This window comes from Rattus norvegicus, chromosome 9 (assembly GCF_036323735.1).
Source record: "Rattus norvegicus strain BN/NHsdMcwi chromosome 9, GRCr8, whole genome shotgun sequence".
Classification (NCBI taxonomy): Eukaryota; Metazoa; Chordata; class Mammalia; order Rodentia; family Muridae; genus Rattus; species Rattus norvegicus.
The window spans coordinates 51023273-51050892 of record NC_086027.1 but is presented as its reverse complement, the minus strand read 5'-3'; the positions used below and the strand labels follow the sequence as shown (position 1 = coordinate 51050892).

Genomic DNA, 27620 nt, shown 5'->3' with positions numbered 1-27620 from the left:
ACTCCCCTCCCCATAAATCCCCTGAATAAACTCTATTCTATACTAAAGAAAAAAGAAAAAAGAAAAAGAAAAGAAAGAAAGAATATGGTAAATCAATACTGAACACTCTCTGTGAGACCTATAGACAGGACTCCCACAGGACTCCCAGTTTAAAAATGGAGCCTCTATAGAGAAGAAGGACGACACCTTCAGCTTCAAAGAGGCTAATCAGCAGTCCTTTGACTAACATAATACATTCTTGATACATATTGCACTTTATACTATAGCAGTAGTAAAATATTTTCTATGGGCAACAGCATATTTCATTAAACATGTTATTCATTGCTACATTGCTAGAAAAAAAGTTCCCTTTCAGAAAGAAATCACTGCTAACTCAGTGTAAATAAATCTGTATTTATTTTGCATCCAAGAGTGGGTCTCCCCTATTATGGTTTCTAAAGAAATCCATACATACCAGGGCAAAAAGAGCTGAGTACCATGGAGAGAAATGACCGAACTTAGTAGGAAACACAGCCTCATGTTGTTTAAGAACCACATCATCTTCTTCGAGATGTTATAATCTCAGAGGCCTTAGTCTGTCCTAGCTACTCAGACAGATTTTACTGGATAAAAATAATCACAGAATCTCCTGTGCTACATGCAGATTTACACAAGATTCCAGAAACTTCCACTAAGAGCAAGTGATCATTTTGATAGCTTCTAACATAACACAGAGATATCCGTTAAACTATGTGGAGTGCCTGAGGCAATGATGATGATGATGGTAGTGATGATGATGATGAATAATTATTAAATTTTATTCATTACTAGAATTTCATCTATGTATTTCAGTATACAATGTGGGCAGAACCCATGTGCACCATAATACATCTGTCAGAGGTCAATCTTGTGGAGTCCATTTTGTTCTCCCCTTCCACCTTTGTGCGGTTGCCAGGGCCTTGTGTCACCAAGCTTGTACTGCAAATGTTTAGATTTGTGAGTTAATGTTGCTAGTCCCATGAGTTCTTCAATGGTAAAACTGATTTTTACTGGGTAGCCTGTAGGTACTGCTCACCGAGGTCTTCCTGAAAAGTTAAGACTTTGACCATTGATACACACACACACACACACACACACACACACACACACACACACACGGCTGCAAAGAAGGCGAATGTCTGCAATTTGCAATTTATCATTTATATAATTTTAAAGTAATGAATTAGGGAAGTATTATTTATACTGTAAATTCTATCCAATTTCAAATCACACTCACCATTATAATTAGACTCTATTTAGTGAATCTCTTTCCTATGTCCTTACATACAGCTATCTAAGTTTACCAACTTACCATTTCAGAATATAGGTTAGGACTCAAGCATATTTAGGTCACAGATATCAACAGAACACTCTGAGGTATGGTCTCCAGAACCAGTTTGAGGACTGGCTCTGCAATTTCCAAGTACACTTAGGGGAAACTTAACTGCTTATTTATGTCCTGTCAGAGAGTAAAATGGAGAAGACAAATAACAGTAAATCCTAGGGTCGTTAGGAGCATCAAGTGAGTTAACCAGCTATTGTCTAACAGATGATAGTCATGCTCATTTGAATGGTTGCTGTGGAAACCCCGACAGTGTTCTAGTGAGGTGTATCTCTGGTGGTATACATCCACTTCTAGTAGGCACACTGAAAAGAAGAAAAGTGATAATGTTTGGTAGACATAATGAAATAAAATTATACTGAATGCTATTAAGACATGTAAAAACTTTACTCTTGGCATAAAGATGATTTCTTTTGATTCTTTTTTCTAATCCACTTCCTACTATACAAATACATTTTCAACCCTCAAATATAGCAGGAATGTCATTGTAGGACATGAGACCCTGGTAGACTATTAGAGAACATACCTACTTTCAAGGTAGGAAAACAGAGGCTCGGAGAGATGTGTAAAAATGCCTGGTGTGAAGCCTTGCTTTGGGTCAAATATATATATATATATATATATATATATATATATATATATATATATATATATATATATATATATATATATATAAAATATTTCCTTGGCTTTGATTCATATAATCACACAAATGTAATTTTGACACAATGCCCATTTTTACTCATATTGAGAATAGAATGTGAATGTTGGATTTGAGTGTAAATCTTAATTTTTAGGGACATTATTCCTTTTTGTTCAACTCATGTTGATTATTAGCATTTATAAACATGCCTCATTCAGTCAAGTAATTAAAATAATAGGTGTTTGCTTTCTAACATACTGAAGCCTGTGCATAAAAGCCAACAGGAAGCCCCAGTCACACTGAGCCGACACTGTGTATTAACCTCAGTTAGAATGGCTTTACATACAGTGCTGGACACGTTCATTGGGCACAATAAAAACAAATGCTTACAACGCTTATGAAAACATAACAAGGAAGGGCCTGGCTGTGTATAGTTTTTCAGCTGCACATACCTAGCCAACTGTCAGGATTTCATGATAAACTAGTGTTTTTCTCCAATTTCAGGTTTATTGTTTCTTTATTAATTGTACGAAGTGGAACCTGCTTCCGATTCCGTGTATTTAGGACCCAGACTTGCTTACAAATGCATAGGCACAACAGCAGCCTGTCCTTCCCATCCACCCAGATGCTTACTGCTTCCTTCCTGCAGTGGAATGAGGAGGAGAAATGCAGGGACAGACATTTTCATCTGCCTAAGGAGCATCAGGATGGACCAGAGGCTTGTCTTATAGATCGTGGGTCTAGCTGTACATTGGCCATCTTGGTCTCAAGTTGCTACAAGTCTGATCAATTTACCCAGCTGCCTTTTTTTTTTTTTTTTGGTTCTTTTTTTCGGAGCTGGGGACCGAACCCAGGGCCTTGCGCTTCCTAGGTAAGCGCTCTACCACTGAGCTACATACCCAGCTGCCTTTTAATGTGAGACTGAGAAGATCATTGGCTGGCTGGCTGGCTGGCTGGCTGGCTGGCTGGCTGGCTGGCTGGCTTGCTTGCTTGTTTTTCGTTTTTCTCTCTATGTGCTAGCCGCAAGAAAAGAGAAAACATCTCCTGGAAAGTACCCTTCAAAAGCTCTGCTTCTTTCTACACCAGTCTCGGATACAGCAAAGCTAACGGCTGAGAAGAGCTTTCCCATAATTCCACGGTTGTTGGAGCTTCCATGGCAGCAGCATCCATTTAGAGTCTCAGAGTGCGTAAGCAAAACGCACTGTGGCAAAACGTGTCTGCCTCCTGGATCCCAGCCTTCATCTCCTTCCTTTCTCTCATGCTCCAGGAAATGGCTTGAGGAGACACACTTCCACTTCTCTACACATCCGTATCTGGGCAAACGCAAACAAGTTCTATATCACGAACACTGTGTTTCTTGGCTTCTGTACTTCTGTGGTGATTTGGTCTGTCTAAGCTGAGATCGGCACTCACTGTGGTATTTTCCTAGAGATAAACATGACTTTAGGGATATATGCATATATATGCATATATATGAATTAAAAGTATATATTTGCTTGTATCATCAAAGAAAATCCGGAAATGCATCATAATAAATTTAAAAAGACTTGTTTGAATCACAACAGAGGTCTGGCAACATTTCAAACCTAAAACCGTTCATTGTCCTTGGCTTCACCATATATGCAGGTAACACTTATAGCTGGAGGGAAGGAAGTGACAGGAACAAGCTAAGCAGCTGCAATCGGCATTTCTTTATAAGGCCATGGTCGGATCACTCTGTGCCTGTAATTGGCAAAGGGTGTCTAGTGTTATAACTACTTAATCTTCAACTATGTATCACAAAATTATACATTTTAGGATATTTTCAAGTTCACATAACATTTCACATTTGCTATCAATAGGTAAATTTTGGCCCAATTTTATGCTATCTATGTTTTTCTTAAAAACATGCTACACTTAATCATTAAGTACCACAACTCCTTAAATATGATTATATTAACTAAAATGCTTCAAGTCTGCGTTTCACTTATAGTACATATTCTTATACAATGGACTTTTTTTAAAAATAATACTGTGTTCTTGGATTCATAATACAAGTGTGGTGGTTTGAATAAGACTGGCCCCCATAGACTCAAGCGCTTGAATGCTTAGCTTATAGGAAGTGCCATCATTAAGACGTAGGGCTTGTTGGACTAAGTGTGTCACTGTGGGAGCTTAAGCCCAGGCTCAGTGTGGGTCACAGTCTCCTTCTGCTGCCTGCGGATAATCTGTAGAACCCACAGTCCCTTCTTCAGCACTATATCTGCCTATGCAATCCAATGCTTTTCACCATGATGATAATGGACTAAACCTCAGAGGTCGTGAGCAAGTCTCAATAAATTTTTTTCATTTAGAAGAGTTGCTGTGGTCATGGTGTCCCTTCACAGCAATGGAAACACTAACTAAGGCGATGAGATCCCATTGGTAATAAAATATGACATTTATTTTCTCACAGTTCACAAGGCTAGTGAAGATAGCTAAGATCAGGGCTCCAGTGCAACTGGGTTTCAGTGGGGACTTCTTGATGGCTCCTCATTGTGTTCTTATACAGCAATCTGTGTAGCATCTCAACGTATAAGGACACTAACTTTATTATAGGGGTCTTAACTTTATGACCTATTCTGATACTCTTACAGGCTAAGAGTTTAACTGTGGTTTTGAGGGGATATAGTTGTCTTCATAGCAGAAAACAATTGGTAGAGTTCACAGTACAGACAGACAGGTAGTACAAAACCTAAGACTTAATCTAAGCTTGCAAATCATAGCCTTCTTAATAACTCAAAAGTTACTTCACAAACCATCTTCTGGGTGACTCAGAGTTATAACTTAAAGAGCAACACTTGTCGGATTTTATTTCAAAGGTATTTCATTAGGAAATGCAAAGAAAATAAAGACAGTGAATGAGAGAACATTCGATGCACCCAACTCTCGACCTGATAAACGTGTGACTTCACACGGAACACTTGCCCCTTGTCTTGCTTCTTCTTTATGCCTTATGTCTACCTTTCAACAACAGGAACAATTCCTACAAAGTGTAATACTACTAGAGATAATACTACTAGAGATAATACTACTAGAGATAATACTACTAGAGATAATACTACTAGAGATAATACTACTAGAGATAATACTACTAGAGATAATACTACTAGAGATAATACTACTAGAGATAATACTACTAGAGTCTAAGGCGACAAAGAAAGTGTCAGAACCAGACCCTCATGTGGATGTTGAGATGATGAAACCAGGAACTCCAAATAAGTTTAAACTGCCAAAGAGTCGAAAAGAAAAAGTGGATCATATACAAGAACACATTGGTAATGTCTCCATGGGGATGGAAACAATAAAATCAAAATAAAATGCTATGATAACACAAGTGATTTCTGGTGGATACATTGCTGGAACAGCTTTAAATGTACGTTACAAAGTCTCAAGCAACCACTAAATTTTTCAAAGAGAGGTGCAATCTATATAATATCAGGGGAAAGAAGAAAAATGCTCTAGAAAATGGCAAAGGGAAAAAAGAGTAGAAAACAAAACAAAGGTACACTGATGGAAAACAAGGAGTGAGGAGAAAGGAAGCTGCTGCACATACTGTCTGTCAGTCCCTACGTACCAATTACCACTATAAATGTGAGTGGCTTAAAAACACCAACTAAAGTACAGAGAATCTCCATTAAAAGGGATCCAGGGATATCATAAAACTACCCCTATAGGTAAAGAAAGGGAGGTTAAGGGCGAGAGATGGAGACAGTTACACATAATAACAAGATCAAAACAGAGCCAAGATGTCTCTCTTAGTTTAAATGACAAGGGAGAGAGACTGAGCCCAAAATAAAAAGATCTGTGTGAACAGGAGCATAGCATAGTGATAGACTGTCCCAACATGTAAGAACACATAATGCAAGAACATCAGAATGCTTGAGAACAAAAGGAAGAAAGCAAGGAAAGGAGAAAGAAAGGAAGAAAGAAAAATAGAAGAAAGAAAAGACAGGCAGAAAGAAAGAACCTGACAGAGCAGAGTGTGCCTAGAATCTAACAACTTAGGGAAGCTGAGGAACAATCAGGAGCTTGAGTTCAGCCTATAGATAGCAGCACTCTCAAGAGCCGGAAATGACATCAATAAAATGCTTGCCTACATTGCCAGCACTACCAATGAACAAAATACCCAAAAATATATCAAAAAAATGGACAGATATACAATTGCAGATAAAGAGTCCAAGATAAATCCCTTAATCATAGATGTCAGGTACAATAAATCAAGAATCAAGTCAACTTGAGCGGGGCTGTCATGCTTCACCATGTGACACCTGTAGGAACTTCATGCACCAACAGGAGATTCAGTCTATATAGCTTGAGGTATGCGATATGCTTGATGTAAAGCACACCTTAAACCATTCCATGTAATGGAAATAATTCAACATATGTTCTGGGATGGCAACAGAATTACTCTAGAAATCAATACCACAAATACAGTTAGAAAAGTAAGAACATTTGGAAAGTATACAACACTATGAAACAACACAATGAATCAATAAAATTTCTCATGAGAAATTTCAAGCCCTTTAGACCACATGAAAATGAAAGAACAATGTACCAGAATAGGCAAAATTCCACAAAGCAGTGCTTAAAAATTTCAAATTATTAAATGTGCATGTTAGGAAACAAGAAAGACAGAAACGTGAGTAAATCAAGATTCTACTTAAAGACAGAAAAGAAAGAGCACATTAAATCTAATAAGCAAATTTCATGGTGCCATTTTTTAATAGCTAAGTAATACTCCATTATATAAATGTATCACTTTGTGAAAATACATTCTCCAGTTGAGGGACAACTAGTTTGTTTGCAGTTTCTGAGTATTAATAAAGCCAGTACCGACATAGTTGAGCAAGTGTCCTTGTGAAAGGATGGAGTGTCTTTTAGGTGTATTCCCAGGAGTGCTAAGACTGGGTCTTGAGGTAGGTCAATTCCCAATCTTCTGAGAAACTAACGCGTTGATTTCCAAAGTGGCTGTACAAGTTTGCACTCCCACCAGCCATGGAGGAGTGTTCCCCTTGCCTCACATCGTTCCCAGCATTAGCTGTCTGTCACTTGTGGTGCTCTTAACCATTCAGACAAGTTTAACGTGGAATCTCAAAGTTCTTTTGATTTGCATTTCCCTGATGACTAAGGCTGTTGAACATTTCTTTAACTGTTTTACAGTCATTTAAGATTCCTCTGTTGGAAATTCTCTGTTTAGATCTGCATCCTGTTTTTTAATTGGAAGAACACAGTCAACTTCTGGGACTGAAGAGGGCTCACAGAGATCAGAGAGCCTGTATAAGTCTGATCTATGTCCTGTGCATATATGTTTTTGTTATGTGTGTAGCCCAGTGTTCTTGTCTGATTGTTAGCAGTGAGATAGGAATGTCTTCAACTCCTTGATCTGTCTTTGAGACCCTTTTCCTTCTTCTGAGTTGCCTTATCCAGCCTTGATGTGAGAATATGTGTCTGGTCTTATTGTAGGTTGTTATGCCATATTTTCTTGGTGTCCATAAAGGCCTGATCTTTTCTGATGGGAGGTAAAGGTGGGGAGTAGATGCTAAGGAAAGGGGACATATGGCAAGATACTTGGGGGAGGAGACAGAGGGGAAACTGCATTCAGGATATAATATTTTAGAGACAAATAAGTCAAAAGAAAAATATATTCAATAAAAAATATTCAGGGGATACAAAAAGTCTAACATAAGCAGAAAATGATTGAAATATACATCAATGAATTTTTTAAAAAATGTATGCAGAAAATCCATGAGTTCCACTCCTTAACATAGAATACATAAACAAAACTTAATGTCGCCTCTACTCATGAGACTGGGTTTGTCCCCAGTTTGATATACAGATCCCACACAATCCAAATACAATCCCAGGCAGAATAGTCTGTACATATCAACCAGTTCTAAAGTTTACAATGGAAAGACAGGGATGAAACAACAAAGAAAATAATGAATAAGGCAAAATCAGATATCAGCATTCTCTTCAAGGTCTACTACAAAGTTATCATAGGTGTAGCAGCAGTGCAAAGAACAGACAAGGAGATCCAAAACACACCAACCCAGTGAAGACTCTGAGAAGGAAGGGGAACATATGCTAGAGAATGCACAACCTTTTCATCAAATGCTGCCCACGAGTGGATAAGTGTACAGCAAAAAATGCAACGTAAACAGAAACATTACATCACCCAAAGTATCCCAAAACAGACAACATGTCTAAGTGTACAATTCAAAATTATATATGCAGTAATATATATTATTTTAATACATTATATATATTATAAAATAACATATTATTAACATATTATTTAATATATAAATTAATACTTCATGTATATTAATATATATTAAAGGTAGCATGGGATACGACTTCAATGACTCCCATATAAATATAAAATTCAAAATTATATAGTAATATATTTATTGTTTTAATATGTAACATGTTTTATATAATATGTAAATGACACAGTGTTTAATATATTTATTTTAATATGTAGATTAATATTTAATATATACATATCTATTAAAGTAGCATGGAGTATATCTTCAACAGCTTCCATATAGTTCACACAAATGACATCAATCCTTCACATGCCACATAAATTGACTCTGGAACATCTGTGAAAAGCCTTAAATACCCCTCATGCCCCCTCAGGAGTGAGGATGACACAGAGCATAAGCAAATACTTTTTTAATATCTAAATCCCTATCAAATTTGCGGCAACTATAAATAGCCATTAATTTACAACCCTAAAACTAGTTTCTTCGATTATGTTCCATATAATTATATACATTTTAAATGCAAATATTTGTTTATAAATATTACTCAAAGAACTAATAAGCTCTTTTAAATACCAAAATATCTCACTTTCTCTAATTATGATAATTTTATAGCTGGATAAATAGCATGTCAGACTGTCTGCTCCTCCTTTATCCATTGTGATGCACTCAAATGGGAAAATCTAAAAAGAAAAAAGAGAAAAAAGAAATGAAGGCTGTGGCAGATTTTTTTCAGTGCCACTGGTTCTGAACACAGAACGCCAAGGAAACGTGTGTTTTATCATGCACTGATGGTGTGTAAAGTCATGGCAGATACAGGTAACCATTCACTTATACAAGAGAGACTTGGGAGGGTTTATCTGCCGTGGGCTATCCTTTATAGATCCGAGTGTGCTGTGATGTCACAAAATAAAATGCCATGATTACAGATCCTCGCAAGAACGGCACACTTTTTAACGGTCTTCAGAGGGCTTGAGAGGTTCGGCCTTTATTTCAAAAGATTACAGACTGGCACTATTCAGTGAGGAGCTGAAACATTTAACCATAGAAGCATCCTCTTCCCTGCCTCTCAGACATTACAGACTGTGAAGCACTGTGAAGTGTGCCGTGTCCTGACCTCTTGGAGTTCAAATTCTACAAACAGATGACTGAGGTCATGAAAGTTACCTGAAAGTCTTAAGGCATGGTGGGGGTGGGGGGTGGGGGAGCATAAAACATGCATAATATTCTAATTCAATGTTGAGTTTGCAACTAGGAAGCCTCCCCGCCATTGTAAGCCATGTAACTCATTCCCCCACACAGTTTCAAGAGCTGTAAAAGGCTTCCTGGTCTATTCACAATGTTCTGTCACCAATTCTCACAGTGTAGGTGATTGACAGAATCTTTAGTTCAAATGCCCCCTTTTGCCAGGAGCCTTTTTCTTGTCACCATGGAACAGGATAATGTTTTCTGGTTTTTCTTCATCTATAGGTTTTACTCTCATTTGTCAGGTCTGTCTATTAATACTACAGTTTAAAGAGTTTGGACTGCATCTCAGTATCCCATTCATTTATTCATGTACCAGACCTTGGGTTGAGTTATGTACACTCCAGGTACCTTAGTTAAGGTTCTAAGGATGTGCACAGACACCATGACCAAGACAACTCTCATAAGGACAACATTTAATCGGGGCTGGCTTACAGGTTCAGAGGTTCAGTCCATTATCATCAAGGTGGGAACATGGCAGCATCCAGGCAGGCATGGTGCAGGAGGAGCTGAGAGTTCTACATCTGGATCTGAAGGCTGCTAGCAGAAGACTGGCTTCCAGGCAGCTAAGACAAGAGTCTTAAAGCCCACACTCACAGTGAGGCAGGCACCTTCTCCAACAAAGCCACACGTCCTAACAGTGCCACTCCCTGGCCCAAGCATATACAAATCATCACACCAGGAGAACAAATCCTTTAATTAAATTGAACCTCCTTAAATAAAATAGTCCCTCTGGTTCCTTCTGAGGCATCAGTGTCAACCAGGTGGAATCTGTGATCCAGATACAGAGGCTGCAGCCCAGAGAGTAGTTTTTGCTACCCTGCTTTAAGCTCTGGGCAAACAGCACTACCAGCTCTGCCCAGGTTCCCTTGGCTCTACAGATGAAAGACACACAAGCACGTTAACTTATTTTTCGACCTGCCTTATTGGCTCAATTGCTGGGCTCTTCTAAGCTATCTCGTGTCCTTCTTTTAGCTCCCAGCTCAGTACCCTAAATCTTCCCTCAACTTCACTTGCTCAGCTATGCTCTCCTTCTTCAGCAACCCAAAACTGCCCTCTGCTTGTAGCACTTCTAATCTCCTCACTGGGGAAGCAAGCAGCCTATGGCTACTCAGCCAATATCTCCTTTTCTCCCTCCCAAACATGGTGAAATCTCTTTTTCTCCCTCCATCTCTCCTTGCCTATGGGGACCCTGCCTCTTTCCTTCAGGTCAACAACGGGCCCCTGGCCTCTTTATTGATGGCTTAAGAACCTACTGGGGAATGGGACCTTAGGATCAGAACCACCCCTATGCAGCTCAAGGAGTTACAGATGTCTCGAAACACACTTCTACCAAGTGGCAGATACGGCCGAAAATTAATGTCAAATCTGAGACCAAAATGGATTTAAAGTGCTGCACCCCACCCCAAATCCTGGGAATGTGCATTGTAAACTCATTGTAGGGGGTTGGGGGTGGAGGGGAGGGGAGCTGCTTCTCACTAAACTCAACAGCCCGTGAGTGAAAAGTATAGAGAAATGATGAACACAGACCAGTTGGAGCAGGATCACAGTCTTGTAGCAATCCTTCCTTTAATTTAGCTTCCTCGGAGCCACAAAATGCTATGGATTCTGTGTTAAGAGACCTTACAGATATTTTTGTCTGGAATTGACAGTTTGTGCAAATTTGATGGTTGTCAATTCACGACCCTTTGGAGATCCAATGTGTGTATAGAATATGACAGACGAGTGCTAAAGGAAAAAAGATAACATTTATATAGAATATGAAGAGTGAGAAAAAATAACAAAAGTGAGGACTTATTTTATTAAAATTAGTAAAACTGTGCCACAGTAGACTTTGTCTGTATCAGACTTTGAGTTTGAGTTCTGGACACTCGAGGAACACAAATCCTCTAATTAAATTGAAGCTCCCTAAATAAAACAGTCCCTTCTGGTCCCTTTTACTTTGCAGAAAACTACAATTTAATATTGTTCTTTCATTTATACTGCTCTTTATGGGAATTTTGCTCATTTTCAAGGCCATTTCAGAATTTCATCTTTATGATTACTTGCCGCATGCTTTTCCTCACTCTGTGATCCTCTGTTTTCAAGCTTGGGCAACCTAGACAGTAGAAAACTTTGAGTAGAATTCCCCAATATTAGCACACCCTCACCCAGACACTCACACACACACACACACACACACACACACACACACACAAGTTACACACATTGCCTTAAACAATGCTTCATTTGTATTTATAAGGCTTGTGAGCTGGAGAGGGCTCAGCTGGTAAGAGCTCTTACTTCTCAAATATGAAGCTGTGAGTTTGGAACTCAGTGCCTAAGTAAAACTGGGCACACCTCTGTGTGTCTGTAACACCTGCACCGAAGAAGAAAGAAACAGGAAGAACATCGAGGCTTGATTGCTAACAGTCTAGTAACAGGTTCAATGAAAATCTCTATTTCAAAGAGAAGGGGGTGGTGCAGACAGACAGAGAAAGAAGAAAGAGGAGAGACAGAGACAAAGAAAGAGACAGAGAGACGGTGACAGAGACAAAGCCACTGAGAACAGACACTGATAGAGATACTGAGAGACAGAGACAAAGAGAGGGGCAAGGAGCAGGATGAGAGGGAGAAGAGGAAAAGATAGTAGGAGAAGGAGGAGGAAGAGGAAGATGAGGAGGAAGGGGAGGAGGAGGAGATAACAATGATGACAAATTCCTCCTTTGACTTTTCTAGGCCCCTACAGAGGCACATCTACCCACATCCACAAGGATTCACAGTCTACACTGACAGAAACATACTCAGGTATCTACAACAAAGAAATTAATAAAGTTGAGGCTAGGGTGTGACCCAGCGGCACAGTGACTACCTAACATTGACAATGCCATTAGCCTCTACTCCTAGTACCACGATAAAGACATATATAAATAGCAGAGATAAAAACAAAGGGGTAAATTGAGCTCAGCCCAAGTGCTTGGTGTCTGGATCCAAGAATGAGAAAAACAAATAAACAATTATTTTGGAATTCTAGCATGGAGGGGCAAGAGAGGTGGCTCAGAAGTTGAGATTTTGCTGTTCCTACGGCAGAGCATAGTTCAGTTCTGTGCACCCAGGTCAGGTGGTTCCATCTCCAGGGCATCTGATGCTCTCTATGGGACTCAGATCAATGGCAGTGCTAAACGGTAGGCCTCGATAAAACTGTGCTGGATGAAAATGTTCCATGTTTAAGCTCTTGTACATTATTACAGAATATACATAATTAGATATGCTTTAAAATGTATAGCTTATGAAGCTTATCATATGTGCAAACATCCTAGAGAACACTTAAGATGGTGTATATTATTGGTGCAAATGCATATTAAACTGTCTACTATTTGAGATGCTGGAGATATTCCTGGGAACAAAGTAAAATAATAAAATAGTTCATCCATGTTGCATCAATATTCTAGAAGGTGAGGACAGATCTGTAAAACACAAGCTGAATATGAAGTTTAAATAACGAGGAGTCAGACACACATTGGAGGTAGTTCATACCCTAGGTTCCTTGTTGATTTGTGGTTGCACTCATCCCCTCCCATAATAATGCACCCGGCTCCCTAATTCCTTTACCTGCACACACTTCACCCAATATGGCACACAGCAAACTCGGAGCTCCTCAACCCTCATCAGAATCTTGCTGCAGGCATTCCCATCCTTGAACAGTAGTATGAGTTTCCCTTCCTTGCTTATCGATTAAATTTAGACAGTTTCTATTTAAACATATTAAGTATGTTTAGTGTATCTGGCTATGAAGAAGAGAAGGACCAGTCTTGACTAAAGTGGTTTGGGTGCATGTACAGTGAGGCAAATTTGTGCCCTCCAGTAACTTTTAAAAGGAGAATCTCTCAGTGACCATCTCATACCTATGCATGATCGGGCACACATACAATTAAATTTTACTACTTAAAACAAAGAACCACCCACATTACACCCCTGTGAAGACGTTCTTGCTTGTGAACTTGGCTACCTCTTGAATGAACTAAACCCAAGCAGCTGCACACTACACACACCTAGGAGGGATTTTGTTTTTTCTTAATTAAATCATTCCAAGTGGCAAGAGCCACTTAATGCAGGTCTTTGAAGGTGGGAAATTTACCTTTACTCTGGACCACGCCTTCTGCCAATAGCCTGTACAAAGGACAAGGAAGGAGGAAGGTAGCTATCTTTCCTGCTCATTCTTGTTCTCACTGGCAAGCACATTACTTCACAGTTTACTTTCAGGATTACGGCGAGTGCTGAAGACCAGCTGAGACATCCTGCCTCATGGACGGAGTAGATACTGTGTCGTTGAACCATCCACTTTAGAGAGCAATTGCCTTACTAGCTGAACCACAGCGTGTAAACCTTCCTTACAAATCCTCCTGTATCCCACAGTACACTTCATCTCAAGGGCATCAAGAGGACCTACCAGTAACCTGGGATACGAGAGGCTTCCAAGAATCCCTGACTTCATCTGAGATTTACAGCAGTGGGTTTATGGAACCTAAGGGGCCACCTCCTGTATCCAGGCAGGAACCCCCAATAGAGCCAACCCATTCACAAAAATTTTGACCCCAAATTTATCCTGTCTTCAAGAAACGCAGGAATGAGAGATGGAGCAGAGACTGGAGAAATGAGCAAACAGTAACCAAACCAACTTGAAACCCATCCCAAGGGCAAGCACCAATCCTTGACAGTATTAATTATACTCTGCTGTACTTGAAGACAGGGGTCTAGCATGGCTGTCCTCTGAGAGGCTCCACCCAGCAGCTGACGCAGACAAACACAGACATCCACAGCCAAACAGTAGATGGAGCTTAGGGACTCTTATAGAAGAACAGGAGGAAGGATTGCAGCCCAAAGGGCATAGGAACTCCACAGAAAGACCAACAGATTCAACTAACCTGGACCTTTAGGGCTCTCAGAGCCTGAATCACCCACCAAAAAGTATATACTGGGCTGCCTTATCTGGCCTCAGTGGGAGAGGAAGCGCCTCACCCTGAAGAGACTTGATGTGTCAGGGTGAGGGGATACCAGGGTGACCTCCACCCACTCAGAGGAGAAGGAGGAATGGGGGAAGGATTGTGTGTGTGGGTGCCCGGGAGGAGGGCAGTGAGTCAAATGTAAAGTAAGATAAAAATAAATAAATAAATAAATAAATAAATAAATAAATAAATAAATAAATAATCATTACCAAAAGGGGGAATAATTAATTAAACCGAATGGCTGGGTACAACTGTGAGGAGTGGGGTTTTTTCCCCTCAGTAAAATCACTTGAAGTGGGAGAGCTCGATTTTCTAATCCAGATCTTTGAGGTGGGAAGATACACATTTATTCTGAGTCACACCTTCTGGTGGCAACCTATGGAAAGGACAGGGAAGAAGGAAACTTGCTCCCTCTTTGCCTGCTTGTTCTCACTCTCGCTAGCGACTCCATGCCTTCACTGACATGAGCGCCTACTTCCTCAGAATTCTGGCACATCCTGAAGACCAGCTGAGGCACCAACCTTAAGAACTGAGCAACTACTGGGTCCTTGGACTCCTACTGATAGACAGCAATTGGGAGGCAAACTACCACAGCCTGTGAGCCATCCCAAGAAGTCCCCCTTTACAGTCAGTCCTAAGTTCTGTTCCTCCAGAGACCCCTGACTAATACACACACACACACACACACACACACACACACACACACACACGCACGCACGCACGCACGCACGCACACACACACACGTATACATAAACACAATTTAAAATAGAAAAGTGATAGATTTACAAATAAATTGCAAATGCAAACATCTTGAGAAAGAAAATGCACACTCTGCCTTTTATCTCTGAAAACTAATTATAAATTCTACTTGTAAGAAGACAATTGTTCACTGCATACCAACAACATTTCATGGCCCTTGCTGCAAATTAAAACACGGTGACTTTTTCTGCATGGCATCTGCATGGCCAGATATTGATGGCTGGGAGACTGCTTTGATCAAGGAAAGTCAGGATTTTTCGGTTCTCTTGCTCTGTCATATAGGAGCATGAAGATGGACCAGTGCTTATATAGACCCTAAATCATATAGTATTTGTTAGTAGAAACAAACAAAGACAATTTCATATGGTTCAAGCTCGTGTGCTTTGTGGGAAGTAGCTGTGAGAAGTCTATAAATTGCTCTCCTGAAACTTGTATGCAGGCAGACTCATGTTGACACAAACCCTACCGCACACTCCATACCTGCAAATTCGGGGCACGATCCTATTCACCGAAACCATGACATCAGTAAACAATAAAATAAAATAAAGTTTCTGAGATCTCCTGATAGAAAGGCCCTGGGTGTGCAATCCCTCATCTTGGGTCGTTGAAGCAGCTTCCAAGAATTCTTGGAATGTGGACTGCCAAGATCAACATAAACAGAATGGAAAGAGAGGGGGAAAAAATAAGCAAGCTGCTGACATCGGGCTTATCTATTGACTAAGCAGTTGATAGAGCCTAACAGGTTAACTGAGTCACCTTTATTAAGGTTGCACATCATGTGATATGTGTCACTCGTGACACACTTCCTAAAGTGGACAGACAATGTTGAAAAAAAAATCCCTTGGAAAAATAGCAGTTAAAAGTTCATGCCTTAAGAGTCCTTTAGACCGAGACACCGCCGGAACCTGAAAGAAACAGACCGGATAAACAGTTCTCTGCACCCAAATCCCGTGGGAGGGAGAGCTAAACCTTCAGAGAGGCAGACAAGCCTGGGAAACCAGAAGAGACTGCTCCCTGCACACACATCTCGGACGCCAGAGGAAAAAGCCAAAGACCATCTGGAACCCTGGTGCACTGAAGCTCCCGGAAGGGGCGGCACAGGTCTTCCTGGTTGCTGCCGCTGCAGAGAGCCCCTGGGCAGCACCCCACGAGCGAACCTGAGCCTCGGGACCACAGGTAAGACCAAATTTTCTGCTGCAAGAAAGCTGCCTGGTGAACTCAAGACACAGGCCCACAAGAACAGCTGAAGACCTGTAGAGAGGAAAAACTACACGCCGGAAAGCAGAACACACTGTCCCCATAACTGACTGAAAGAGAGGAAAACAGGTCTACAGCACTCCTGACACACAGGCTTATAGGTCAGTCTAGCCACTGTCAGAAATAGCAGAACAAAGTAACACTAGAGATAATCTGATGGCGAGAGGCAAGCGCAGGAACCCAAGCAACAGAAACCAAGACTGCATGCCATCATCGGAGCCCAATTCTCCCGCCAAAACAAACATGGAATATCCAAACACACCAGAAAAGCAAGATCTAGTTTCAAAATCATATTTGATCATGATGCTGGAGGACTTCAAGAAAGACATGAACACACTTAGGGAAACACAGGAAATCATTAATAAACAAGTAGAGGCCTACAGAGAGGAATGGCAAAAATCCCTGAAAGAATTCCAAAAAAACACAATCAAACAGATGAAGGAATTAAAAATGGAAATAGAAGCAATCAAGAAAGAACACATGGAAACAACCCTGGATATAGAAAACCAAAAGAAGAGACAAGGAGCTGTAGATACAAGCTTCACCAACAGAATACAAGAGATGGAAGAGAGAATCTCAGGAGCAGAAGATTCCATAGAAATCATTGACTCAACTGTCAAAGATAATGTAAAGCGGAAAAAGCTACTGGTCCAAAACATACAGGAAATCCAGGACTCAATGAGAAGATCAAACCTAAGGATAATAGGTATAGAAGAGAGTGAAGACTCCCAGCTCAAAGGACCAGTAAATATCTTCAACAAAATCATAGAAGAAAACTTCCCTAACCTAAAAAAAGAGATACCCATAGGCATACAAGAAGCCTACAGAACTCCAAATAGATTGGACCAGAAAAGAAACACCTCCCGTCACATAATTGTCAAAACACCAAACGCACAAAATAAAGAAAGAATATTAAAAGCAGTAAGGGAAAAAGGTCAAGTAACATATAAAGGGAGACCTATCAGAATCACACCAGACTTCTCGCCAGAAACTATGAAGGCCAGAAGATCCTGGACTGATGTCATACAGACCCTAAGAGAACACAAATGCCAGCCCAGGTTACTGTATCCAGCAAAACTCTCAATTAACATAGATGGAGAAACCAAGATATTCCATGACAAAACCAAATTTACACAATATCTTTCTACAAATCCAGCACTACAAAGGATAATAAATGGTAAAGCCCAACATAAGGAGGCAAGCTATACCCTAGAAGAAGCAAGAAACTAATCGTCTTGGCAACAAAACAAAGAGAATGAAAGCACACAAACATAACCTCACATCCAAATATGAATATAAAGGGAAACAATAATCACTATTCCTTAATATCTCTCAATATCAATGGCCTCAACTCCCCAATAAAAAGACATAGATTAACAAACTGGATACGCAACGAGGACCCTGCATTCTGCTGCCTACAGGAAACACACCTCAGAGACAAAGACAGACACTACCTCAGAGTGAAAGGCTGGAAAACAACTTTCCAAGCAAATGGTCAGAAGAAGCAAGCTGGAGTAGCCATTCTAATATCAAATAAAATCAATTTCCAACTAAAAGTCATCAAAAAAGATAAGGAAGGACACTTCATATTCATCAAAGGAAAAATCCACCAAGATGAACTCTCAATCCTAAATATCTATGCCCCAAATACAAGGGCACCTACATACGTAAAAGAAACCTTACTAAAGCTCAAAACACACATTGCACCTCACACAATAATAGTGGGAGATTTCAACACCCCACTCTCATCAATGGACAGATCATGGAAACAGAAATTAAACAGTGATGTCGACAGACTAAGAGAAGTCATGAGCCAAATGGACTTAACGGATATTTATAGAACATTCTATCCTAAAGCAAAAGGATATACCTTCTTCTCAGCTCCTCATGGTACTTTCTCCAAAATTGACCATATAATTGGTCAAAAAACGGGCCTCAACAGGTACAGAAAGATAGAAATAATCCCATGCGTGCTATCGGACCACCACGGCCTAAAACTGGTCTTCAATAACAATAAGGGAAGAATGCCCACATATACGTGGAAATTGAACAATGTTCTACTCAATGATAACCTGGTCAAGGAAGAAATAAAGAAAGAAATTAAAAACTTTTTAGAATTTAATGAAAATGAAGATACAACATACTCAAACTTATGGGACACAATGAAAGCTGTGCTAAGAGGAAAACTCATAGCGCTGAGTGCCTGCAGAAAGAAACAGGAAAGAGCATATGTCAGCAGCTTGACAGCACACCTAAAAGCTCTAGAACAAAAAGAAGCAAATACACCCAGGAGGAGTAGAAGGCAGGAAATAATCAAACTCAGAGCTGAAATCAACCAAGTAGAAACAAAAAGGACCATAGAAAGAATCAACAGGACCAAAAGTTGGTTCTTTGAGAAAATCAACAAGATAGATAAACCCTTAGCCAGACTAACGAGAGGACACAGAGAGTGCGTCCAAATTAACAAAATCAGAAATGAAAAGGGAGACATAACTACAGATTCAGAGGAAATTCAAAAAATCATCAGATCTTACTATAAAAACCTATATTCAACAAAATTTGAAAATCTTCAGGAAATGGACTATTTCCTAGACAGATACCAGGTATCAAAGTTAAATCAGGAACAGATAAACCAGTTAAACAACCCCATAACTCCTAAGGAAATAGAAGCAGTCATTAAAGGTCTCCCAACCAAAAAGAGCCCAGGTTCAGATGGGTTTAGTGCAGAATTCTATCAAACCTTCATAGAAGACCTCATACCAATATTATCCAAACTATTCCACAAAATTGAAACAGATGGAGCCCTACCGAATTCCTTCTACGAATCTACAATTACTCTTATACCTAAACCACACAAAGACACAACAAAGAAAGAGAACTTCAGACCAATTTCCCTTATGAATATCGACGCAAAAATACTCAATAAAATTCTGGCAAACCGAATTCAAGAGCACATCAAAACAATCATCCACCATGATCAAGTAGGCTTCATCCCAGGCATGCAGGGATGGTTTAATATACGGAAAACCATCAACGTGATCCATTATATAAACAAACTGAAAGAACAGAACCACATGATCATTTCATTAGATGCTGAGAAAGCATTTGACAAAATTCAACACCCCTTCATGATAAAAGTCCTGGAAAGAATAGGAATTCAAGGCCCATACCTAAACATAGTAAAAGCCATATACAGCAAACCAGTTGCTAACATTAAACTAAATGGAGAGAAACTTGAAGCAATCCCACTAAAATCAGGGACTAGACAAGGCTGCCCACTCTCTCCCTACTTATTCAATATAGTTCTTGAAGTTCTAGCCAGAGCAATCAGACAACAAAAGGAGATCAAAGGGATACAGATCGGAAAAGAAGAGGTCAAAATATCACTATTTGCAGATGATATGATAGTATATTTAAGTGATCCCAAAAGTTCCACCAGAGAACTACTAAAGCTGATAAACAACTTCAGCAAAGTGGCTGGGTATAAAATTAACTCAAATAAATCAGTTGCCTTCCTCTATACAAAAGAGAAACAAGCCGAGAAAGAAATTAGGGAAACGACACCCTTCATAATAGACCCAAATAATATAAAGTACCTCGGTGTGACTTTAACCAAGCAAGTAAAAGATCTGTACAATAAGAACTTCAAGACACTGAAGAAAGAAATTGAAGAAGACCTCAGAAGATGGAAAGATCTCCCATGCTCATTGGTTGGCAGGATTAATATAGTAAAAATGGCCATTTTACCAAAAGCAATCTACAGATTCAATGCAATCCCCATCAAAATACCAATCCAATTCTTCAAAGAGTTAGACAGAACAATTTGCAAATTCATCTGGAATAACAAAAAACCCAGGATAGCTAAAGCTATCCTCAACAATAAAAGGACTTCAGGGGGAATCACTATCCCTGAACTCAAGCAGTATTACAGAGCAATAGTGATAAAAACTGCATGGTATTGGTACAGAGACAGACAGATAGACCAATGGAATAGAATTGAAGACCCAGAAATGAACCCACACACCTATGGTCACTTGATTTTTGACAAAGGAGCCAAAACCATCCAATGGAAAAAAGATAGCATTTTCAGCAAATGGTGCTGGTTCAACTGGAGGGCAACATGTAGAAGAATGCAGATCGATCCATGCTTATCACCCTGTACAAAGCTTAAGTCGAAGTGGATCAAGGACCTCCACATCAAACCAGACACACTCAAACTAATAGAAGAAAAACTAGGGAAGCATCTGGAACACATGGGCACTGGAAAAAATTTCCTGAACAAAACACCAATGGCTTATGCTCTAAGATCAAGAATTGACAAATGGGATCTCATAAAACTGCAAAGCTTCTGTAAGGCAAAGGACACTGTGGTTAGGACAAAACGGCAACCAACAGATTGGGAAAAGATCTTTACCAACCCTACAACAGATAGAGGCCTTATATCCAAAATATACAAAGAACTCAAGAAGTTAGACCGCAGGGAAACAAATAACCCTATTAAAAAATGGGGTTCAGAGCTAAACAAAGAATTCACAGCTGAGGAATGCCGAATGGCTGAGAAACACCTAAAGAAATGTTCAACATCTTTAGTCATAAGGGAAATGCAAATCAAAACAACCCTGAGATTTCACCTCACACCAGTGAGAATGGCTAAGATCAAAAACTCAGGTGACAGCAGATGCTGGCGAGGTTGTGGAGAAAGAGGAACACTCCTCCATTGTTGGTGGGATTGCAGACTGGTAAAACCATTCTGGAAATCAGTCTGGAGGTTCCTCAGAAAATTGGACATTGAACTGCCTGAGGATCCAGCTATACCTCTCTTGGGCATATACCCAAAAGATGCCTCAACATATAAAAGAGACACGTGCTCCACTATGTTCATCGCAGCCTTATTTATAATAGCCAGAAAATGGAAAGAACCCAGATGCCCTTCAACAGAGGAATGGATACAGAAAATGTGGTACATCTACACAATGGAATACTACTCAGCTATCAAAAACAACGAGTTTATGAAATTCATAGGCAAATGGTTGGAACTGGAAAATATCATCCTGAGTGAACTAACCCAATCACAGAAAGACATACATGGTATGCACTCATTGATAAGTGGCTATTAGCCCAAATGCTTGAATTACCCTAGATCCCTAGAACAAACGAAACTCAAGACGGATGATCAAAATGTGAATGCTTCACTCCTTCTTTAAATGAGGAAAAAGAATACCCTTGGCAGGGAAGGGAGAGGCAAAGATTAAAACAGAGACTGAAGGAACACCCATTCAGAGCCTGTCCCACATTTGGCCCATACATATACAGCCACCCAATTGGACTAGATGGATGAAGCAAAGAAGTGCAGACCGACAGGAGCCGGATGTAGATCGCTCCTGAGAGACACAGCCAGAATACAGCAAATACAGAGGCGAATGCCAGCAGCAAACCACTGAACTGAGAATAGGTCCCCTATTGAAGGAATCAGAGAAAGAACTGGAAGAGCTTGAAGGGGCTCGAGACCCCAAAAGTACAACAATGCCAAGCAACCAGAGCTTCCAGGGACTAAGCCACTACCTAAAGACTATACATGGACTGACCCTGGACTCTGACCCCATAGGTAGCAATGAATATCCTAGTAAGAGCACCAGTGGAAGGGGAAGCCCTGGGTCCTGCTAAGACTGAACCCCCAGTGAACTAGTCTATGGGGGGAGGGCGGCAATGGTGGGAGGGTTGGGAGGGGAACACCCATAAGGAAGGGGAGGGGGGAGGGGGATGTTTGCCCGGAAACCGGGAAAGGGAATAACACTCGAAATGTATATAAGAAATACTCAAGTTAATAAAAAAAAAAAAAAAAAAAAAAAAAAAAAAAAAAAAAGAGTCCTTTAGACCTAGTCCTAAGTTTAAAAAAAAAGTTGTCTTTAAGACAAAATTTTAAGCCCTAAAGCTCCCTAGTATGGTGGCAGCTGATGGGGAATAGCATAACACACTGAAATGGGGGCCGAGAATAAATATTTCATAAAGTAATACGAAGGTATCAATATTTAAAAGCCCTCACGCTTCACAAAAATCCTTAATGCACCTTGCGTTCCCGTGCTGATGACACCAGCTTGATACATTTCTTTCCCAGTATTTCTTCAGATTAAAGCTCTATGTTTACTATCTTGGGTCCTTCTTAACTGATTTCATTCTCAGGGTCAAAACTTTCCAAGAATAAGTGTTCTGGGATGTTCCTTATTAATAGTGTTCCTCTCTCGTTAATAGTTTATGGTGAGCTTCTCAGAATATTATGAGACTGTAAAAATTCTATCCCAATAAACGTGTCTGTAGCAGTAAATTGAATATAAGTTATAGTCTAGGAGTTCCTTAGTGATTTACATCCGTCGTAACCGGCAGCCAAGTGTAGGCTGTGTGGCCTAGTGGGGTGCAGCATATTGCTGCCTGTTCGCAGGTACAGAGAATCAGAAACAGCCTCCCGAGTGGAGAAAATAATGACGAGTTGAGAACAGAAAAAAAAAATCAACCGTTATTATCCCACTTCTTAACCAATTTGGGGGGGGGGCACGGATCCTCCTCTCAGTGAAGTTAAGTCTTCAGAACACTTCTTGGCTTGAGTAGTAACCGAGATCAGACCGCACACTTGGCAGCTTACAGACCGGGACGTGGCATGAGGGATTTGGGTACATGATCCACTTGCTATAACCAGGCACTGAATGATATAATTGTGTTTTTTTAATTAAATAATTATTTTTGATATCAAAATCCAGTTATAGTCATCACTCATATGGCTCTGTCTCTGTGTGTGTCTGTCTGTCTGACTACATGTCTGTCAGTCTATCTATGTAGAGACAAGGTTTAACAGATGCTGGCCTTGGGCTCCCTATGTAGGTGACCTTGATCTAGCTTATCGGCCTCCAAGTGCATTGATTACAGGTTTGAACCGGAACACCGGTTGTATGTGTAGGGAGAATCCGAGGCTTTGAACACATTACTTAAATATCCTAACAACTTAGAGCCCCAACACCCAACTTTCTTGACTAATTAAAAGGATAATTTAAAATTGTATTTATAACAACCATGGCATTTCCTTTGCATGCAATCAAAATCTCCTGGTTATAAAAAAAACTCAGTTTAAAAATATTAATATGAAACTTGAAAGACTAAAGTTACTCATGATAATGGCTTGGTGGGAGGGCTTTCGTTGATGGTTACTGTAACAAGATGCTGAGTATTTTATACCCGGGTTTCCTGTTCTTGGACGGTTTCTTCAACATCATTCACGTCTGCACCTCCTGCTGAAATTCACATCCTAAACAATGGAAGCATTTTTGAATGTTGACATTTAACCTTTGATTATTTCTGGGTAGGGACTAAACGTTTTCTAGTCTAAGAAAATGAAAAGAATTTTCCGTTTTAGAGTTGGTCTTAGATCTAAAATGCACAATTAGCAGGCATGAATGACAGAAAACAGGCTAGTTACTGAGGGAGAAATGGCCCAGAATATTCTAGAGAGACTTGCATAGTGTACTTCCTCAGTGTGAGTGAGTGATACGAAGCCTTTGGCAAGCCAAACACCTTACCCACAGGTGAGAAATGAGAAATTTTAAGGCCTATTGAACACAGCATAATTTCACAGTGGGGCTGCACAAGTTTGTACAGTGCAGATGCCTCTGTAATTGCAGCCCATTGGACAAATGCTCAGTGTTCTATGCTCGACAGTGTTCAGACAACACTCGCTCTGCATACATCGCTCATCTCTGAACAACATGCAAGTTACCAAAAGCGCACAGCCACATGAGAACAACTAAGTTAATGAGGTTGGAAAAAAAAAATGTGCCTTCTTGCTTAGGGGAGCTTTGAAGTCCTAAAGTATTTAAGGAAGTACACTTTTTAAAAATCGGTGTATAAATATTGAATAGAATATTGAAGTCAATTTCAGATGTCAAAAATAAATGCATTATTTAAGAAGTAAAATGCACATTTTAAATATTGGGGAAATGTGCAAGATAACTTTAAATCTTACAGTCTAGATTCTATTTGATTTTGTTAGAAACTAAGCAAAGGAGAAATCCTCTCCAGACTCAGGCTATAATATCCTGAAATTACCTGAGTAGCTTCCTGCATAATATGATGTTCTCCAGTTATTTTACTTTTCCAAAACTGTCTTATTTTTTAAAAAAATGTAATCCAACCTTTGCTTTACTAGAACATTTTATTGCATTTTAAAGATTTTATGATTACCAAGTAAAAGTTCATTATAAATGTAGGACAATGTGATTGTTAATTTTTAAATCATGGCATCTGATAAAAAATATTATAGAAGCCTTAGAAAATACAATATAGTTTCAATTTTAGGATAGATACATTTGCCTGAAGTAGCTCACTGAAAGCTTTGGTTACAAAAGGAAACAGAAAGATGAGACTGAGGAATTAATTTGATATAAGTGAAAATCAACAATGATAATGTGAAAAAAGCCAATGTCCTGGAATTCGTCTTCAATGGGTAATAAACAAGAAGCTTGTCTGAATTCTCTTTGAATATAGGTCTTGTCTCTGTCCTCGGCCTCAAGTGCCTGTCCAGCATTGTTCTTGGCACTCAACTGGCCAAGTTTTCTTCATCTCTTTGCTCATCCCAATGCTCTAGAGCCACCTGCCAAGTCTCTCCCATTCCTCAGCAGAGGGCGAAGAATAATGTGAACGACAACCGATAAATAGACAATTGCAAACACTGAGAGAGAAGTCGTCTAACTTTATAAATAACATATTTTGTCTATTTGCAGCAGAATTGTGCAAACTTGAATCTTTCCGGCTGTAGAGATAAGACATATGAATCTTCGATTTCTTTTGGAAAGACTTAAGTACTTGAGTAACATATGTCCGTCCCATCTTCCCTTTGGTACGTAAGCAGTGGCTCGTGTTCAAAAGGCATTGTGGGATTATGACGTGATTTGTTCTTCAGAGAGTCCTTTGTCGGAAGCTGGTTTCCCAGGTAGCCTGTGTCGGATATAGAAACTTTCCAAGGTGAAATCTAGTTGAAAACTCTTACTTTCAATCAGTCTTGAGCGGGATTGTCAGACCCCAGGCCAAGTTGTATTGCTGTGTGATCGCTTGCCCTCCCCCACGATACACTCCGGCCAAGATGTGGTCGGTCACGAGGTCTCAGTAGAGGCTGAATCAATGGAGCTTCCCAATCTTGGGCCTTGTACTGCCCAAGTTCTGTGTTAAAAAGAAACCTCTTGTGTTTAAAAATAACCTGCGTAGGAACTTTCTGAACTTTCTGGAAGGAATGATAAAGGGCAGAAAGGTTCCCACTCTACAGATATGTCGGTGTTTGTGGGTGCCGTGAACGAGCCAGATCTTCCCAGGCAACAGCAACATGCGCCGTTCCCCTAACCACATCTTCTTCCTCCCTGAGAATCCGTTCATTTTGGCTCAGTTGTAATCTGCTTACTTCAGCTCGTTTTCTCTCTTCCTTATCTTCATTTTTAATTTTTCCTAATCTCTTCAAGTCCGCATATCTGATACATTTATGTATCATGACTGAAGTGGGCACTTACAGTAAGCCAGTTGGTTTGTACTTTAAAGAAACCACAGCACTTAATTTACCAGAAAAGAAACTCCGGGGTGGTTTAAGGTTTTAGTTTTGCTTTGTTTTGTTTTGAGTTTTGTTTTGTTTTGCTCTTTTGTTTTTGGTTTTGTTTTTAGGCTAAGGGGCTCTTGCAACTTAACGTTGGAGTTAGAGTATATAAATGACAACATTATATGTGTGTCTGTGTGACAAAACACATTTTTAAATAGGTAATGGCGCCGAAGGAAGCAACCTAGTGAAAACGCTGCCTTTGTGCTACCATGTTACCACCAAATGTAGTGAGAGTCACCGAACTTAAGGCCTAAACTGAACTTAAAGCTCCTAAACTTACCTTAGTTCTATTCTAGCATTCCAATAGCCTTTCCAGCAGTGCATAGGTTTCCAATAGCAGCCAAGAGCAGCTGTGGACTTCAGAGTTATTGGCACAAAGAAGGACCAAGAAACTAAGGGTGGCCAGCCAAATGCTGAAGACCACCGGCCAGCAGAGCCTACACACAGCAGACAGATGGGGCTCTCAGGAGGTAAGTGGGTTCATAGCTCTCCTCGTTGGCTGCCGGGGAGCTTAGACAATAAGGGTTTCCATAGCGATGCTTCGTACTAATTTGTTGAATAACTTAACATTTTCTTCTCTGCAGTTTTCTTTTGCAAGTATTTTGAGTCATCTCCCCCTTTTAAACTTTCAAATTAACTTTTCCAGAACTACGATCATCTATGCTCAAGTGTGAGGGGAGTCCTGGTGTATCCAAAACCAAATTTTATAAACGACATTGGGGAATAGACGGAGGGACCATTCCCCTTGAAAAAGGCTGGATGGTCCCCCCTTGAAAAGGGCCACCGTCAAACCGGAAGCAGTACCATAATAAAGTTTGCATTGAAAATTTTACTTTAAAATGAAGTAATTTAAGCTTATCTTTAAAGTTACAGCTAACAAGTGACAGATTCCATTATTAATAAGCAAATTATTAAAAGGTTAATGTAGCAGAGAAACCAAATTCAATTTCATATCGGAAAGGTTTTATTTTCTGAAGGAATTTGTGCAGCATATAATTGATATGCTGATATCAAATCTCAAAGGCAGGCCTAGATCCAAGGACATTTTCTGTCTGCACTTATGTGACATTTATTGTCTGCCCTGTTTGTGTAGCCAACCAGGAGGAACGCAGGCCACAAACACACCAACTGCATCCCTGCAGCGACTGGTTGGAAAATGTTATCTCTCTGCGTTTCCTGATATTAAAAAAATTTTTTTAATGTGACTCAGCTGAATCTTGTAAGAATTTCAGGGGAAATTGTGCTTGATCTTTCATTTTCAGCCCTACAAAATAACGAGTGTGCCCTAAATGGAGCCTGAAAGCCTTGCGTGGGTTTTCAAGTCATGCGCTAAACTTTGCTCTTGTATGTGCTGTGTGCAGATTGATCTCACAGATTTCTAAGTCGCTACCCTCCTGCCTTACTGTAAAATCCTATTTCTGAACACATTTATTTGACACGCACGTGGTGCACCAGTGC

At 39.9% G+C, this 27620-nt stretch overlaps 2 long non-coding RNA genes across 5 annotated transcripts in view; one reads left to right on the top strand and one right to left on the bottom strand.

The window, feature by feature from the left end:
• Positions 1 to 24: 24 nt before the first annotated feature.
• Positions 25 to 26678, bottom strand: LOC134480366 (uncharacterized). 4 transcript variants are annotated; one of them, XR_010054778.1, is made up of 3 exons: positions 26443 to 26678; positions 2903 to 3428; positions 25 to 1665 (listed from the first exon to the last, which is right to left on the bottom strand). It is a non-coding gene; the product is annotated as an uncharacterized LOC134480366 (long non-coding RNA). The 4 variants fall into 4 exon arrangements; XR_010054776.1 differs by lacking the exon at positions 25 to 1665 and having other exon boundaries at positions 2491 to 3725; XR_010054777.1 differs by lacking the exon at positions 25 to 1665 and having other exon boundaries at positions 2491 to 3428.
• Positions 26586 to 27620, top strand: part of LOC100910304 (uncharacterized) — a 77232-nt gene continuing 76197 nt past the window's right edge. The window contains exon 1 of the long non-coding RNA NR_131082.1: positions 26586 to 26632. This is a non-coding gene — a long non-coding RNA (uncharacterized LOC100910304). The remainder of the gene's footprint in view (positions 26633 to 27620) is intronic.